General features: G+C 43.0%; 1 pseudogene; it reads left to right on the plus strand.

The window, feature by feature from the left end:
• Nucleotides 1-11,202: 11,202 nt before the first annotated feature.
• LOC105046542 (uncharacterized) lies at nucleotides 11,203-19,329 on the plus strand (annotated as a pseudogene).

Genomic DNA, 19,329 nt, shown 5'->3' on the forward strand with positions numbered 1-19,329 from the left:
AATCCAAGAAGCATTGTTTCAAATCTGCAGATCGCACCAAATTGACAAGTTGACTATTTTAAATGGGCAATCCTTCTTATGATTGCAAGAAGGCCAGATGAGAAAATCTTAACTATTAGGATTCGATCACACCCCAGAATGGCAACTACCAGCTGGCTCTGCATCATAAACATAGAGCATAATTTCGCTGGTGCCATCCATTCGCACTTTACAGGAACGATCAATAGCCCTGACATGCACACTCTTCTCCTACCCTCTATAAATAGAAAAAAAAAGGATCCTAGATAAATTCTCGATAGCCTCAAGATGCTCTCCTACACTATTCTCTCTCTGTATTCTCAAATTTTTAGTTAATTTAAGCATCGAAGGATCCTAACCGAAAAATTTTTAGATAGAGATTTATTTTACAGGTCTAGCTCTAATATCCGGGAGGCACCATATCCATTGGCACCTCGTCTCCAATCGAAGATCCATCCATCTCATATCTGGCCAAGGATTCTTCCACCTTGACTTTTTCCATGGAGATCAATCCAACCTCATCAGCTTGGATCTTGACAGCAATAGATTGATGTTAAAGAAAGGGCTGCCCACACTATCGAAAGCTCATTTCTAAAGAGAAAGAGAGAGATAATACTTCATTATGAGGCTATGAAGAGGAGCTTCAAACATCTCCCAACGCTCAAACAATGTACAACCCAACGATGCTTAGTAGGAAGCCATAGCACCTGAGCCAGTTCAAGCACACCTCATCAGCCTACGTTGATGGTATCTAATAACTAATTCAATAGCCTTATTCAATAGGTACAAATCTTAATCACAGTAGTATAAAAAATGCAGCAGGCTGCTAAACTCAACCTATGCCAGATGTACCGCATCGAGATCGAGCTCGATCAACAGCTCAATAATCACCACCTCGTAGTCTGAGGTAAGGGTATAGTCGACACAACCAATCTAGAAACCCTGATTGAGGATAATGCAAGTGCTCACTAACCCGACAATCAGGGAAGAAATCCATTTTAGGCAACTTCTCTCCTCGCATCGAGATCCCTACATCATTGGGATATTGAGGTGAAGAGAAGGTTCTAGGAGATGTAGCAGTGGATTAAGGCGCTATAAGTTCAAGCTGATCCTCATTTACTAAAAAAATTATGGATAAATCGATCTCATCATAGTTCAAGATGCCATAACTAGAGCTATATGATAGGACCTCAGATCTCATTGACCATTTGGAGAGCTTCAAAACTTTAATACTCCTTCATGGAGTAACAGATGAGATTCTTTATTGGACATTCCCATCGACTTTATGGAAAATAATCTAGTACCGATAATTAAGCCTTCAGTCTAGTTTGAGTAACTCATTTGAGCAACTCAATCAACTGTTTGCAACTCACTTCATTAGCAGTTTTCAACAGCACCACGGCTCGGATTCGCTCATTAGCATCAAACAGCAAGAGGGTGAATCTTTCTAGAAATACATCAGTCATTTCAATGTTGTTATCTTCGAAGTCCGTGATCTAGATCAATCGGTGGCCATGATTGCTCTCAAAGGTGCACTGTTTGAGAATGCTTTTCTCTTCTCACTCGAGAAGAGGTATCCTAAAAACTTTGCTAAAATATTAGCAAGAGCGAAAAAATATATGAACACAGAAGAGGTATAGAGAATGCCCAATGATGAGCCTGAGGAAAAAAAGATAGTGAGCTCGGGAGTGGGGGCATAAGCACGAAGGCCACTGAGATGAAAGAAGACCACGGCAATCTTGAATGCCTCCTTGTGATAACTCGATGAGAACCTCACTCGGATATCACCGATCTGGATCTCTTCCTCAAAGATTCAAAAATTACACCTCACTCAATATGCCCCGAGCATAGATACTCATAGAGATGAAGCACCAAGGAGATCTACTAAGACCAAGATAATGATGCCCCATCTTATTGGCAAAATACAAGAAATATTATCGATATCATCAAGATCATGGCCATGATATTGAGGAGTGTCAACAACTTAAAGACGACATTGTGGCATCTATTAGGTGGTGGCATGTTGAAAAATGGTCGAACCAGAATAAAACCAGATCGAACCACTATAGCTTGATGGCCCCAAGAGAATAGACCTATAGTGGGAGTGATACACACAATCTTCGAGGGCCAGTTCAGCAATCTGATCCCAAAATCAAGCTGAGCTGAAAAAAGATGAAGAAGAGGGAAAGATTGGAGATGAAGAAATCTTCTTTTGTAATGTCTACCTCTAGGGGATACAATGCCCTCATGATGATCCGGTTATAGTAACTTTAAGTATGGTAAATTATGATAAACATTTCATTTTGATTGATAATAAAAGTTCAACGATATTTTATTTTATAATATTTTGCAAGAATCGATTTGACTCGAGATCGACTGAAGAGACTTGATCCTCCTCTAGTTGAATTTTTGAGAATGCAATACCCATGGAGGAAGTCATCTCCTTGCCGGTAATTATAGGCCAAATGCCAAGGCAGTCGACTATCTAAATCAACTTTTTGGTTGTAAAAATCCATCTGCCTATAATGTCATAATAAGTCGACTGGAGTTGAACATTCTCCGATCCATGGTGTCAACCTATCATTTGCTGGTTAAGTTCTCCACTTCATATATGGTTGGCTTGGTCAGAAGATCTGTGGGAAGAGCTCTGAGGCATTGCTGCATCTCAGAGAGAAGATGAAGCAAATGAAGGGGGGAGCTAATCCCCCAAAGCGACTGATCAGAGGGGGGGATAACCTCGCTCCCAAGGAAGATGCCTACCTCCTCGAAACTGAACCTCGAGCTAGCACTTAAGGAGAATGATAGCCAGTTGGGTGAGGATCACCTTGATTTGGCCTCACTTGAGAGCTAGTGTGCCACCCAAGGGCTTCTTCCTCTTGGCAATGCGGCACAATTCTTCAAGTTCCTTGGCTTCACGGTTGAAAAATGGAAGACCAAAGGAAAGATCGAAGTAAAACAAATTGTAGATGCTTACACTTATCTTGAGGGTCGGCAAGGCTCAAGCTGACATATAGAGCATCTCTTTAGAAAGGAACATATGCAGAGGAGAAGCAGCATGGCTAAATATAAACTTTAGGGCTCCCTCCTCAACATCCGAAAGCACTGGAGTTTTATTCAACAACCACCAAGATCGATCCCATGAAGTATCGACATCCCAAAGCTGCTCTGTCGACACAAAAAAGAAATGCTGCTTTCAATTATGAATTGATGAAGAAGCCCCTCGGATGAGGTGCCATCCCATCCGAATAGAGGTGTTCCATCATCAACCTCTTTGGGGTATTTCTTGAACAAGAAATATACCCGAAAAAGATGGATGTCAGCTCGACTCCAAGGAGGAACCAATGCAAAAGAAAGGCCACAATGAGGCACCATTAGTTCAGTGCAATGCAACATGGAGTGATGTAGAAGAGCCTAAGAAGATCTACAATAAAAGAATGAAAAGGTAACCTATGGCCAACCTTGAAGGACTCTTCGTAGAGCCCAACTCAATCTGGGGAAGGTTTAGCTATCCGGTTAATGGAACCGATGAGCTCCAATGTGAATTTTAAAGAAACTTGATATTAGAGGCGAATGATCTTCAACTCCCCGCGGATAAGGACATAGCCTACTCGGAAAGGGCCAAAATTCGGCACCTCCTCGACCTTAGAACCATCTAAGGAGGATTCAAAATGAGATCGAGGACCCCCACAAGATGGGTCTCGGTAAGAGGACCAACTACCCATCGATGAGCTCGAGGCGCTCATCTTTGACATAATCTAAAAGGGAGAGAAGTGGAACTAACTTATGGCAAGACACAAATGATCAAGCAACCTAGGACTGGATCTCGAAGGGTTTGAGCTCAAAGATGGGACCTAGTCGAGGATGACTATAGGGACCGACGACAATCACCGAAGGCTTATTGAAAATTGACCAAGGGCTTCACCTCTTCTCTTTGCAAAAATGGTAAAGATAAAATCAGATAGAGAGGCATCCATTTATAGGAGCTCAGATGGCTCCAATCAGGTGATGATTCATCTAGCCACTATAGATGGCTGTCACATAGCAGCTCAAGGATGGATGCAGTCGACTCTATATAGATCCATGCCTCTAATGGCTCAGATCAAAAGATCAAAGAGATCGAGCATGCAAACTTGTGACACATGGTGGATTGTGATTGATCCATGGGTTCAATCACTGAGGCATATTGACTAAGCACACCAAAGCGGCCTCGATCCTGAGCTTCTACTCTCTTTGCCCGATCTCAACTCAGGATCGGACTCGAGAGTGAGGGGATAAGTATTATAACCCTCCACCCCGACCTCAACCGATATGGTCCTTCATTTTGATCGAGCTATGCAAGGGTCGGCTACAGCTGACCCAACGTAATCCAAAGAGCATGGTTCCAAGTCAGTAGATTGTCTCAATTCAGCAAATTGGCTAGTTCAGATGGATAATCCTTCTCACGATCATAGAAAGGCTAGATGAGGAAATTCTAACTATTAAGATTTGGTCATGCCCTAGAATGGCAACTACCAGCAGACTCTACATCGTAAATATGGAGCGTGATCCCTGCTAGCATGATATATGCATATTTTTTGAAAATGGCTAATGCCCCCATCATAAGGCTACAAATAGATCGAGTTGACCAGTGACCTGACTCAGTCTGATTGCTTAGACCCGATCCGACCCATTTTAAAAGACCCATGGGGCCAGATCGAGTTAAAAAATTAAATCCATTCAATTTTTTGGATCAAATTTGAATTTACTGAATTCAGACCTGATCCGATCTAATCCGAATTCAGTATTGAATCTGATATGTAAATCATAAAATAAATAGAGTGGGATTAGAATTCTAAATACTCTTATAACATTGTTGTTTATTATATAGTTTTGCTTAATTTCATTATGAGATTCTAAGAAATTATATTTATATTTAGATTGTTGGTCTTTACCAATTGATAGCATATATTGTATTTATCCTGCACATGCTATTAAGGAGAATGCCATCAATCTATTTATTTGTTATGATTTGTTTACTTAGATTATAAAATAAACACTAAACTAAAATTAGAAGAATATTTAGTTGTCAAGAAATGATAGAGATATTGCAGAGACCTGAATATGAACTTTATGTTGGTTTTTGTATTTATTTGTTCCCTTTGGATTGTGCTAATTTTAGTTAGCTCTTGATAGCAATATATCAAAGTCATTATGATATTTGATAGCATCTATTCATTTATGAAATTTTGTGCTAATTTTTTTTAAAATAATGATGGAGCTACAGTAGTTAAAAATTATGGATTACTTATAAATTAATAGCTAAGGCAAAATAATATTTATTTTCTTTTATTATAAATTTTGCAAATGTTGTCCTATCATATGAAATGGGCCTGACCCAAATTTGGGCCCAAATCAAATCTAAATTTTTTAAGTTGGGACCGGATAATACATAGACCCAACCCAACCTAAATGATCTAATGGGATAAAATTTTTGACTATAGACCCGATCCAATCCGATCCGAGTTGATTTTTAGTTAGTTTGGATCTGGGTCCAACATTAGGATCCGATCAAAGAATCAGGTCGGATCAGGGTCACTTATGATTCGATTCGATCCGATCCATTTGCACCCCTATCCTGGCATGTACAACTCTTCCTCACTCTCTATAAATAAGGGAGAAAAGAGGATCTCAGGTAAGTCCTTGACAGCCTCAAGATGCTTCACTGTACTAATCTCTATCTGTATTCTCTAATTTCCAACTGATTTGAATATCGGACTGTTATCATCAGAAAATCTTTCGATCAGAGACTCATTTTGCAAGTCCAGTTCTAGCACCCAAGAGGCACCATCTCCATCGATACCCCATCTCCGACCGAGGACTCATCTACCTCGTCCCTAGCTATAGACTCTTTCATCTTGACTTCTCTCATGGCGACCAGCCTGATCTCATCAGCCTGGGTCTTGGTAGCAATAGTGTTGACAGTTCTATTAGCAACTGGTAGGATTCTTTCTCGTAGAATTGAGATCGGAGTTGTTCAAAGAGAGGGATACGTTCTTCCTTGCAAAGATGGTCGTCAAGGATGAGGAGCAGTACCAATGTTAGTTATATCCTACTCGCTCTGAATGAGAGTCAAGACTGAGGAAGAGTGGGAGGTTTGAGTCTGGAGCCTCTTCAACTTTTTTGACACAACCAATCTCGACCAGCTCGACTATACCAAGATCGAAGCTGGTCTTTGGGAGGTTGCATCCTCATGGTTCCACTTAGTACAAGTACACTAGCCTATGATACCAATTGAGATGGCTGATTCAACTAACAAGAGTTCCATCGTCAAACTCTTCCACCTGTGGTCAAGTATCTCGAGTTTGAGCATCCCCATGTATTCTCTATCTAATTTTAGTTAAAGCTAGGGTAGGATTAATTTAATTCGGAGCTAAATAAGAGCTAGGATTTCTCAACTTGGTTTAGCTTGGCTTGCTCATTTCCATTCTATTTACACTCATATATATTATGAAAGTAATCGTATAGTTGTATAAATTAATGTTATTATCATGAAAACAAGGATCACCGATTCAGAATCAGATACTAATATCGATCGACTGGCGGTATGAGTGGTATGCCTCCGTATTGGATTTGAATCGACATAAAAATGAAGAATGAATCGAAAAGGAAAAGAGAGAGAAAAAGAGAGAGAAAAAAAAAGAAGAGGGAAGAAAAGAAATGAAGGCTGATAGAGATGCCGATGGCGGCTACCAGAGGGCCGTCGAGGACTTCCAGACTCTACGGTCCTCCATAAGAGAAAATAAAAATAGAGAAAGAGAAGAGGAGGGAGAAAAAGGTGGCAGAGAGGCCACTAGATGGCTAGAGAGAGGTGAAGAGGAGGGAGAGGAAGGCGGTGAGAGGCCGTCGGACGGCTATGAGGCTATTTTGGGATGTTCGATGTCAGGTCACCGTCAGATTGCCATGGTGCTATTATGGATCGTTCCACGACCAACTAATGGCCTCCTCGCGGCCTTTCTCTCCCTCTTCTTATCTTTTTTTCTTTCTCTTTTTACCTCTCTGTTCTTGTATTTCGTGAAAGACTGTGAAGTCTCGGAGACCTCGGCATGCTCCGATAGCCTTATGAGCCATCGTCGATCTTTTCTATTCTTTTCCTCCTCTCCTCTCTCTCTCTTTCGCACTTTTTTTCTTTCTTGTTTCATCATCGGTCTTTTCTATTCTTTCCCTCCTCTCTCTCTCTCTCTCACTTTTCTTCTTTCTTGTTTCATTTTCATCAGCATTCTAAATTGAACGTTAGAATTATATCGATAAGCTGCCGATGCGGTTTGGCATCCTTAACCAGATGGTTTGGCAAGTCATGCATGAAAATGTATGAACATACATAATATTTTTAATATTTATCATCTTTCTTTAACTATACAATTCTGGCAGTTGGCCCTTGTTCCATCTAATTATTCTGGGCTCGCGCAAAAGGTCCATCGCCGCTCGACAGCCCCTCGTCGACGGACTCCGGAGTTTCTCTTTTGAAGGCCGCCACCCGACTCTTCTCCCTTCTTTTTTTCACCTCCCTCGTCCCCTTTCTCCTCTCCCCGTTCCCGGCCTTCCCTCCACCGACCGGCCAGCACTCCTCTTTCCCCTTCTCGGCGCGTCATTACTGACCTCCGACCGCCCTCGTCCCCTTGCTCCGCTCCGTCGCCATCACGATCCTACCGTTGCCCCTGTTGGGTGGATGTCTGGCCAGGACACCACCTCCCAAGATCCTTTCAGTACCACGCGATGCAGCAGGAAGAAAGAAGAAACAAAACAAAAGAAAAACAATCAAAATACGTGGATCAGCCACAAAAGGGCTCGCCTCCACGAGGCATGCAAACTTCACTATGAAAAATAAATTTTACAAGAGGAGACCTCACCATCAACCCTTGTACACCCAATTCTCTCTCATCTGAAGTTCTCCTCACAAAAGCTCTCTCTCTCTTGGAGACCCCCTTGAACCCCTGAAGAGCCTGGCGACCGCTGTCTAGGAGTCTTGCTCCTTCTCTCGCAGCAACGCTTCCGCCTCTCTCTCTCTTCTCGGGTTCGTACGACGCTGTATGGCGAGAAACCCGAACCACACACCCTCTGTTCGTCGCAGGGCCCTTTTAAAGGGTTAAACAGAGTTTAAACCTAATTAGATTAGGTTTAAGAGTCCTAAACAAGCCAAATCAGCCTCCTGAACCGTCGGATCGTCACCGGAATCTCCCTGGGCCGTCCGATCGCGCTCCGATCCACGGAATAGTGCCATGGACCACAAGAAACATGTGAGAAACGCCCACGGGGTCCACAGGCCCCACCATGGACCGCCCGGTCCACGGTGGACCGGGGCAAAGGGTCGCGGGCCTGGGTCGCGCGTCCCGCGCGGGCCTGGGTCGCGCATCCCGCGTGGGCCTGGGCCTGGGTCGCGCATCCCGCGCGGGCCTGGGTCGCCCGTCCCGCGCGGGCCTGGGTCGCGCGTCCCGCGCAGGCCTGGGTTGCGCATCCCGCGCGCCGCCGCCTGCGGCCGTGCCGCTGCCGCCCGCCGCCGGTCGCCGGCGGTCCTCCGTCACCTCGATTCTCATGCCGACTTCAAAAGCTCGTATCTCCTCCATCCGAGCTCCGTTTCGGGTGATCTTGATCTCATTGGACTCTATTTTTCGCCGCGAACCTCGCTGTGGGCTCAATATGGGCTGAATCTCAAGGCATCAAATTCTAACAATCTCTATCTCGATTCGATATTCGGCCTCCTCCAAACTCCGAGAGCTTCTGGATCTCCTCGCGCCCATGCCCTGGGGCAATCGCCTGCTGATCATGGATGGGCAAACATGGGAGTCGAGCCAGGCTGCTCGATCCCATCTCCGTCGTATGCTGTGCTCCTCCTGACCTGAGACCTGCTCGGGGCATCGTCCTGCGGCAATAGGAATCTCACCTTGCGACGTCGCCTCTCGTCCTCCCGAGTCTCCTGTCTCGTGTCCGATCTGCCTCCTGGAGCTCCACCTCGCTCTGGGCTCCGCCTGGCTCCCGAAGCTCCATCTCGCACTGGGCTCCCTGTCAGGTAATAATATCCTTTGCTCCCCTTCTTCCCCTCTAGCACAATCCTATCACCGCGTAGCACCCTCAGGATTCCTCCACCAGCTACCGTCCTGTAGCCTCTCGAATCCAGTCTGCTAAGTGAGATAAGATTCCGTCTGAAATCGAGTATGTATCGGACCTCCCCCAATCTCTTCACTGCACCGTCATGTGTCCTCCAGCTGACCGTCCCAATGCCTCTGATCGCACAGCTTGATCCATCCGGTAGATATACAGTGCCCTCACTGTTCTCTAGGGAGTCAAGTTGCTCCTCTCTACAACATATATGATAGGGGCATGCAGAATCTAATATCCACTGCTGGGAAGAAGTAGATACCTCGTCAGATATCTCCAGAACATCTCCATCTAAATCACTGTCGGCCGTCGCTACAGCAGCCACCGTCCGATTTTTAAGTTGAGGACAATCTCTGGCTAGATGCCCCAACTCCTCGCACCGGAAACACCTAGTTTTGCTCAAGTCCCTCCTAGACTTAGACCGCCCTCGTTGCGATCTCCTGTCGCTCCGTCTACCGCCTCCTGCACCTCCAGAAGCCACCAAAGCTGAGCTACCGCCACCTGAGCTCGAAGCTGGGTTCTCCCTCCTGAGAACCTCGTTCTGGAGTATCGCCGCGGTGACCTCATCCATCTTGATAGTGCTCTTCCCCACTAGAAGAGCAGTCACCAAGGACTCGTACAAAGGGGGAAGCGACGCCAGCAAAACCAGCACCCTGGTCTTCTCCTCAACATTCTCACCAACGCTGAGGAGGTCGGTGAGGATCTTCTGGAAGTGGCTCAAATGCTCCTGCACGCTCTATCCCTCAGTCATCCACAGTTGGTAAAACTGCCTCCAGAGGAAAAGAGTGTTGGTGAGAGACTTCGCCATATACAACTCCTCGAGCTTCGACCACAGCACCGTCGGAAAAGTCTCGCTCAGCACATGGATCACCACCTCATCCGTCAGGTACATGCGGATGGTACTCACCGCTTGCATTTGTAGCCGTTTCCAATCCTGCACCTCCATGGTGGTCGGCTTCTCATCGCACAAGAGAGCATCGATCAACCCCTGTTGGATGAGCATGTCCTTCACCCTTGCCTGCCACAAGAAAAAATTACTCTTACCATCGAACTTGTTGATCTCCATCTTGATTGTTCCTGTTTTCTCCATCTTCAGTCTTGCTCACCACCACTGCAATCTGCGTCCTTGTACCAACCTGGCTCTGATACCACTTGTTGGGTGGATGTCTGGCTAGGACACCACCTCCCAAGATCCTTTCAGTACCACGCGATGCAGCAGGAAGAAAGAAGAAACAAAATAAAAGAAAAACAATCAAAATACGTGGATCAGCCACAAAAGGGCTCACCTCCACGGGGCATGCAAACTTCATTATGAAAAATAAATTTTACAAGAGGAGACCTCACCCTCAACCCTTGTACACCCAATTCTCTCTCATCTGAAGTTCCCCTCACAAAAGCTCTCTCTCTCTTAGAGACCCCCCTGAACCCCTGAAGAGCCTGGCGACCGCTGTCCAGGAGCCCTGCTCCTTCTCTCACAGCAACGCTTCCGCCTCTCTCTCTCTTCTCGGGTTCGTACGGCGCTGTATGGCGAGAAACCCGAACCACACACCCTCTGTTCGTCACAGGGCTCTTTTAAAGGGTTAAACAGAGTTTAAATCTAATTAGATTAGGTTTAAGAGTCCTAAACAAGCCAAATCAGCCTCCTGAACCGTCGAATCGTCACCGAAATCTCCCTGGGCCGTCCGATCGCGCTCCGGTCTACAGAATAGTACCATGGACCGCGAGAAATGCGTGGGAAACGCCCACGCGATCCACAGGCCCCGCCGTGGACCGGGGCAAAGGGTCGCGGGCCTGGGTCGCGCGTCCCGTGCGGGCCTGGGTCGTGCGTCCCGCACGCCGCCGCCTGCGGCAGCGCCGCTGCCACCCGCCGCCGGTCGCCGGCGGTCCTCCGTCACCTTGATTCTCGTGCCGACTTCAAAAGCTCGTATCTCCTCCATCCGAGCTTCGTTTCGGGTGATCTTGGTCTCGTTGGACTCCATTTTTCACCGCGAACCTCGCTGTGGGCTCAATGTGGGCTGAATCTCGAGGCGTCAAATCCTAACAGCACCCCCCTGGCCCTTCGAGCCCCGATCTCCCGAAAACCTCTCGCATGCGAGACAGGTGCCCCTCAAATCTCTGCCTTTCTTCTCACAATTGGATTCTTTCTACTAGGATCTCGACGGTTCCATGGGGTCTTTCTGGTCGTCTTGCTGTTATCTCGTTTCAATGCCCTTCTTTGCGGTTCTAGGGTTTGCAAGGAGAATGATTAGATGGATTGACATAGTGTGAGGAGAACCTGGCTTCTTGAATTGTTTAAGAAAAACCGAATTTTGTGTCCTCCTTCCTGGAGATAAAAAAAAAAAAAAATCTAGATTCAGTTACTTGAATTGAAATTCTGCATTTATTAGCTAACATCTACGAGTTCTTCTTATTTTATTATTTTTTTTTCCAATAACAATTTCATGCAGGTAGAAGAGTCTTGATCATCTTTACAGACTTGTAAGTTATTGGACATCTTGAATGGGTGCAATGGCAAGACCTGTTATGCCATCCCTCGGTCGTTTAAGACTCACTGATCTCATAACCTCTGAGGGGCTTCCTTCTGATTCTTGCAAGATTTCTGTGGCAGCTCTCACCCAATCCCTTGCTCAGTATTCAGCCGCAATCATTCAGTTACCACCTGCTGATGCCGCTATTTTGAGGTTCTGGTCTGGAATCCGCTCATCTCTTTTTCCACCAGCATGCATACTCGCCTGCCGAAATGGTTCATATGAATGATTCCCGTGAGTGGCGCAAGACTTCTGGTTATTATGCAGATTCTCAGCTGTGGCAAGAAATATATGATTACTGGCCTGGTCTTACTCCGGCCGAGCCTGATGGTGGAATGGAGTTTCCTCCGGCTGGTTTGCCCGACATATTTGCAGTACTTGGCAGGGCTGCTCGAGATATCTTGGAAGCTATCAACTTTTCCCTGAATTTACGTAGCTTTTCATTTGCTGAAGTTCTTGATAATATACCTTTAAGGAGCAGGGAAATCTCTTCATCAGTTCTTTCAGTATGCTGTCACTCACGACCATCTTTCGAACGAATGCAGCAACATCCTCTGACAGCACAGGAAGATGGGCAGTTGGTTATGTTCCCAGACCTTGAGAATCCGGTCGACGAGAGTTTAATTACCCTCATCAAGTCAGATAAGGCAGGATTGCATATAAACGACTTCCATGGGCGTTGGATACTGGTGGATGCGGATCTGGGCCCTCAAGATGCCATTATGTACCCTGGACTTGCACTTTACCAGGCGACTGCTGGTTATGTCACCCCAGCTCAGTACAGGACAGAGACGGGCAATTTGCAGGGTAACATGTATGGCTGGTGTTCTCTGGCTTTTAAGCTCATGCCAAGATCTATGGCAAGTCTGAGCTGTTCAGAGATGAGAGCAGCTGGCCATGGTGTTGAAGGCTGAGTTCCAGATTCCCATACCAGTGGATGAATTTATGCAGAGATCACACTCTACTGATCAACTCTCCACTAAGCACAACTTCCCAAGGTACACATTTCAAGCGGGCCAAGATGGTAGGTTAGCATTCTTGATCTTGTATTCGCTATCCTTACTGCTACTATCATTTGGTTCCTGTTTTCATCAAATGCACCCAGTCTGTTAATGAGATAATTGGATTCTCATAAGGGACCTATATATGCGCATGCATGCAAGATGTATGTATATTAGAGCAAGCAAGGTGCTTGCTTCTACCGACAATTGTCAAATTTTCAGTTGCTTTAAAAATAGATGGAGGCCTTTGGGCCTCCATTGCCATTAAAAATTGCAATTAGTTCACTTTTGATATAGTGATCGCGTAGGTTTAAAGGTCAAATCACCTTCCATATATTAGGCCTAGCAATTTAGTCACCAAGAAGCAAATGTTTAGAGGCCCTTACCTTAGAAGAAGGTAAGTTCCACTTAGGATGGCCCACCCACCTCAAGTTTCCCTAAATATTCATCTCCATGCCTGCTTGCTAAGTATTTACTTATTCCAAGGTTTTAAATAGCAATACTGAACCTTGTACCAGATTTCCATCAGAATGGTATGGTACTGGTAATGATGGTATGCACCAAGACTGAGAGCATCAAAGAATGAAAAGCCATTGGTACCAATCCTTATGTGTGGTACAAGATCATCAGTACTCATCAAGACCAATTGGCTCCAACCAACATCGACCAGTACAATTGGTACATACTACTCTAACCGGCTCTGGCTTCTTCGGACCTATATCAATACTAGTTTTGCATCAGAACAGTACAATACCAATGGTACCTACTGACCCATTGGCTTTTAAATAATTGTCTTATTTATTATTTTTTTTTAAGCGATTGGCTTCCCCATATCCTCAACTGTATTTGCTCCCGCACCTGCACCCATGTTAGTTAACTAAAGTACCTACCGATGCATGGACAATCAAAAGATGGACAATTTTCATTAACTAGAAAAATGTTTATTTTGATTTATACTTTGGAAGTTTCTAGGTCTGTTAAAGGTTGATAATCTCGATTGGAGTGCAAGGAAAAGTTGGAGTTCTTGACCTTGGCTAGATAATGGGCAATGCAAATTGGGGAGTGGTGCAACAATAGCCCAAATAAGGATCTCATGATAATAAGTTATGACGTGTCAAGTGCACTTCTTCCCATTTTCAGGTGGACCAGGCATGAAGAGCTGGTGGTAAAATATCACTTCTTGGTAAAATTTAGTTTTAGATTGACCTCTTCTAATGGAACTTGTCATCCTAATAACTCCTAACAAATGCTAAGTTTACTTTTATGTTCTTTCTTTTACTTATGCAGAACTTTGGAACTAGTGTAATCTCTCAAACTTGATCTTTGACCAGCCTATCGATCATAAGACATATGCTCAACTCTTAGGTTGCGTTTGGTGGCGGACAATCTATCCAGATTACTGACAATTTAATGTGGTAATCTAAATTACTGCGTTTAGTATGCTTTTTGGGTGATAATCCAGATTGCCTCATGGAAGGCAATCTAGATTGCCTTACAAAGGGATGGCTATCCAGATTACCACTTTTTTGGCAATGTTGTCATAAAAATTTTGGACTAAATTATCTCTTAAAAAAATCACACAAAATTCATTGCCCACCCTCCCCCCACCCCCTCCGCATGCACCCCCAGTTCGCGGCTCCTCCATCTCCTTTTGCCTGCCGCGGTCCTCCGCCCTTGTCCCCCACCACCTCCTGTGGCTCCTCCACACTTATCCCCACCACCCCTGTGGCTCCACATGCGCCCGCCCCCTCCCCACCCTCCAGCATCCGCATTTCCCTACACCCCTCCGGCGCCACTTCTTCGCACCACTACCACACCCACATCACTCCCGTTATTCTCACCAGGAAAAGAAAAAGCACCAGGACAAAATTATTGAGGGTATTTTAAGAATTTGATTTTACATTATCGGTAATCTGATTGTCATACCAAACATGTCATTCAAGATTTCTAGTAATTTTATTACAACATTACCTGTATTTACCAAACACAGTAATCAACATCACTGAAATTTAATGATGACAATCTATCCTGAATTAATGATGACAATCTATCCTGAAGGCAATCCACATTACTATCCAAGATTGCCTGGCGATGCACTAAACGCAACCCTAAGAATTGCTGGACATGATTTATTCTCATGGCTTCTTTTATATTTAAGAAAGCATATGATAGCGTACCATTGATGACAAATTAGTGGGCATTATGGAAGATAGATATGCTTAACTGATGTATTCAAATTCTTTGGTTTTGTTATGTTGTGATTAGCATCAAAAGTAGTCGTGGCATGACAAGTCAATGTCCCGTGATAATGGACCTACACCAGGTATTGGAAATAAGCCTTTTATTTCTTTAGACTATTTCTAAATGACATTTCTATATATCAAGAAAGATGAATCATGCTGAATGTGATATGTAAAGTGATATAGTGTTTGGTTAATGAGATGAGCATATTGGATGTTAAATTGGAATTATGATGGAACACCAGATATGAAGGCCTAAGTGTCAAGAAAATGGATACAGGATATTTGAATAGTAACTTATTGGAAATATGAATGAGAGAATGGGGCTCTGGTCAAAATTAATGACCCGGAGATACCAAATTGAGGTCAGTTTTCTTATCTTGGATCAAATGAACAAGAGAATAAAAAGATAGAGGGGGACATTTTGTAAATTATTACTTGGTAAGGAGTGGAGAGGTACCTTTCCAGTGTAGGCCTTGGTTACACGAGGGGAAACTTTAGTAGACAACAATAAGGCTCATAATTTTGTACTGGTTGAAATGTTTGAAAAGAAAGAAGGCCTAGGAAACAAGATGAGAGTTGTAGAACTGAGAATGTTGAGATCTTTATGTTTCAGTCATGAAAATAGATTGAAAAAAGCTAAAGGCATTGAAGTTTCACTAGCTGAGGACAAAGTGATAGAGAATTGACTGAGATCCTATATGACAATGTAGGTTTTTGGAGGTTTCAATAAGGACAGGTGCTGCAAATTATTTTGATGGTTCAAAAAAGGAAAGCACATGGACCTAAGGGAATGGAGATGAAAAATCTGAAATCTTGCAGTTTATATTCTCAATAGAAATGGTTAGCAAATAAAGATACCCAATGGTAGCTTTTAGTGATCTGGAGAAGGCTGGATTAGTATGGTTATGGTAACTATACAATAAATGTCTGGAAAGCTCTCGAGAGAAAACCTGCCAAATAACTTCTTTGGCACATGGAGGTCATATCCAACCACTAATTAGTCATGCATGTCCATGCATATTTTATCAGTGCCTTATAATCCCAAACCTTTTATCATTAGGATCTATAGAAATATTTGTTTTTAATAATCACATGGCAATATTTTACTTTTCTAACATTGTCTCATCAAATGACTTCTGTCACTATGTTCTTCCCATATCAATGTCTGCATTGAAAGAGGACATTCCTTGGACATCCTTCATTGGGATTGCTGTCAGATCTGGACTTGATCTTGGATTACGTGCTTCCTGCTGTAGCTTGAGATTCTTCCACTTTCTGCAGTTTGTTCTCTTTTTACTTCCATGCTTTTTCCTCCAAACTTAGCTTCTTTGCAAATGCTTGACTTTGGCAGACTTTATCAAATGACCTCCATTATTTCAAAGATAATTTACTGTCCATTTGCTCGTCAAATTATGTGCTACCCAAGGTTTGAAGTTTCATTTGAAACCCATCCATTTTGGCCGAGACAGGTCCGAAACTGTCCAAAATTGTCAGCTGCAGTCAGTTTCAGCTGGTTTTGGCAGAAACTGACCCAAACTGATAATTTTTATCTTTTTTCGTCTAACAAGTTTATACATTAAACATGTTCTAATATTTTTAGAATTCGTAAATATCAGTGAGTATTGCATTTATCTAAGGCTCTTATTATTTTATAGGGAAAATTGTAAATTTAATATGTATCTTTACTATTTAGAAAGCATTATGCAATCCTATATTTCTTTTCCTTATGTAAATATTTTTCTGTTCTTTTAGAATAAAGTGATATATTCAAACAGAATAAGGGAAGAAATGAGCTTTTATAAGATGGGTCTTTTCTTGCTTTAATGGATTTTTAAAATAGAATGTAATGAAATACACTCAAATTGTTTTTATCTTACTTAGATGAGTTTTTAAAATGAAATAAAATTCAATATGCTTAGAGAAAACTTTAATTAAATGTAAAAATTAGAACTAATATGAAAAATTTATAACAGACTCTAGGGCAATTACAAAATTAGAGAAAAGTATAATATATAATATATTGAGCTTTGAGTAACTTTAGGTTCAATCAGAGGCTACCTAGTCGCAAACTATAACCTTAAAGTATCGGGAAATAACTAATCTTCTTCTTTTTTTTTGAATTTTGTGGACTTTTTTGACCAGGACTCTAGAACTTGGAGCTGAATTGCCGAGATTGCCAAAATCAAAACCCTAACTAGATGACTGAAACTCTTGATTTAATTGTGAAGGCCACATTTAATATATTGCATAATTGAATCAAGAGTTTATAATGTGTCATTTATATTTATGATCTGGAAATATAAGGTCGAATTATTCTAAAGTATTCAAAAAGCATGTATTATCAAGAGGGTGCAAAGCATGAGATGCCAGAGATGAGGTTTCTGCAGCCAGTGTCATGAATCTTCTGCTATCTTTTGAAAATTTTTCTCCAGACAATGCCCTGAAAGTAGGACTGGTTATTGGTCTTTATCAGCCAGCCAAAGTGGGGCATATATTTTACATTGGCGCCCGCCGTGTAGCCCTCTCCCCAAAAAACTGACATTAATTTTAATCTGGCAGCCATCTGAGACATCACACTTGTTTTTGCTGACAGCTCGATACCTGACATTCTCTATCATTTTGACTTTCTAAGTTGGCAATTCTGATATTAAAATTGCATTTTTTTTGTTTGATTGATTAATTTTCCAACTCCTATTTTTAGGTTTCATCGGATTATATTGCTGCCTTATTGCATTCTTATTAAAAGTTCCCATACTGGTGGTTGAATTGCATTTGTTGCTTTGCTGGGTTTATATGTTCTGAGGCTGTAACTATCTATCCTGGCCCTTGAATCTTTTGGTTGTCTGATGCAGCATCTTTGAAAACTCGGATGAAGAGGAAGGACAATGCTAGTTGCAAGCCGCTGCTCCCTTCAAAGAGACTGTCTTGAAGCACAGAGGGTCCTGAAGGAGCGGGTTCAGGAAATTGCAGAAAAGAAGGGCATCAAGCTGAGATTCTATAATCTCAAGGAATGCAAGGGCCACTTACAGTCAGTGGATAGCCCATGTGAGAGTATAAGAATGGAGATAGGATGGCCACTGGGGTTCCTTTTGTTCATCCCCATGACCTTCCCAACAAGGCAAAGCTTGGGTTTCTCGAAGTGTATGAGCCTGGTTGGTCGGCTTCTCAGCAAGATTTGGAGTTGAGTCTTATTGAACCTGGACTGGCCAGTCAACACTTGGTCAACTGTAATTCTCTCATTCACATTTTTCTTTGCATGCTTGTTATCTGCATACAGTGCTCTTCACATGCATGCATATTTATCCTTGCTTGAAAAAACAATGCTCGAAAGAAAAAACTCCTTTCTAAACTCTATGGTGGTGTTCATTTGGACACATCTTGATAGGTCAAATATGATTGCTTTTCCTTTTTAATAACTGTCATCCGGTTGCACCCTTTTGCTTGGCTTTAGGTACTTTCTTTTGATTGACTCATGACAAGTACATAACAATGCTTTAGAAACAATTCAAATGCGACTGATGGATATTTCTGGTCCAACACTAGTCTTCTAGGCTTTGGATATGCAACATAATTAACAAACAAGACTATGTTCTTAATTCAAATGCATCATTTTTATCTGGCTTCTAAAAGAAATTGCATGTTGACATTTTGTCTTCTGCAGGAGTCAATCTCCATAACTTTCGATATTTGGCCATCCTCTGTCAGCTTGTGACTTCACAAACTCCCCAAGCAGCTTGATCTCACCCTTCTGCAGCTGGGGTCGAAATGTGCATTGACCCTCTGTAGTGCATCTCTCCAAAACCCTGAAGACACAACAGCAGATTGTTCATTTACCTGCATCTGCTATCGACAACTTGATTTATTTGTAAATAGTGGAATCAGTGAGGGCTACCTGCCGGCATTCTTCCCTTTCCATAGTAGGTGATCTTGTATATACCCTCCTCCGTGGCAACACCATTCCTGCATGGGCCCACACACCAGTTTCATCCTTCAATCTTTTAGCCTATCTAAGTCTGAAATATGTTGTCCAGAGGAGCAATGACTGTTTATAGCTTTCTAGAATAAAGAAAGGGGCCCCCTGCAAAGTAAGGCAGATGGGAAATGGTTCATAAGGAAAATAAAATCCAAGAACTTGGTTTTTTGTTGTATTGAAAGGGAGTGACAGTGACTCACAGGTTGTAATATGTACCTGCCCATATCATGGCCGCCAATGGATATAGGCTGACTAAGGGACGCTGCAGCAAGGGAAAGCCAAAGGCGGTTTGCAGAGGCTTTGATCATATGCTGTTGATGTTATATATAGTATATCTTCCTATCGCCTAAAAGAAGGCATTTATTATACTTTTTGATATTTATTTTTTGATAATCACAGTTTAAATTGCATCCTTTTTATGCAAATTTCTGTAA

Source organism: Elaeis guineensis, chromosome 6, assembly GCF_000442705.2.
Source record: "Elaeis guineensis isolate ETL-2024a chromosome 6, EG11, whole genome shotgun sequence".
Taxonomy (NCBI): Eukaryota; Viridiplantae; Streptophyta; class Magnoliopsida; order Arecales; family Arecaceae; genus Elaeis; species Elaeis guineensis.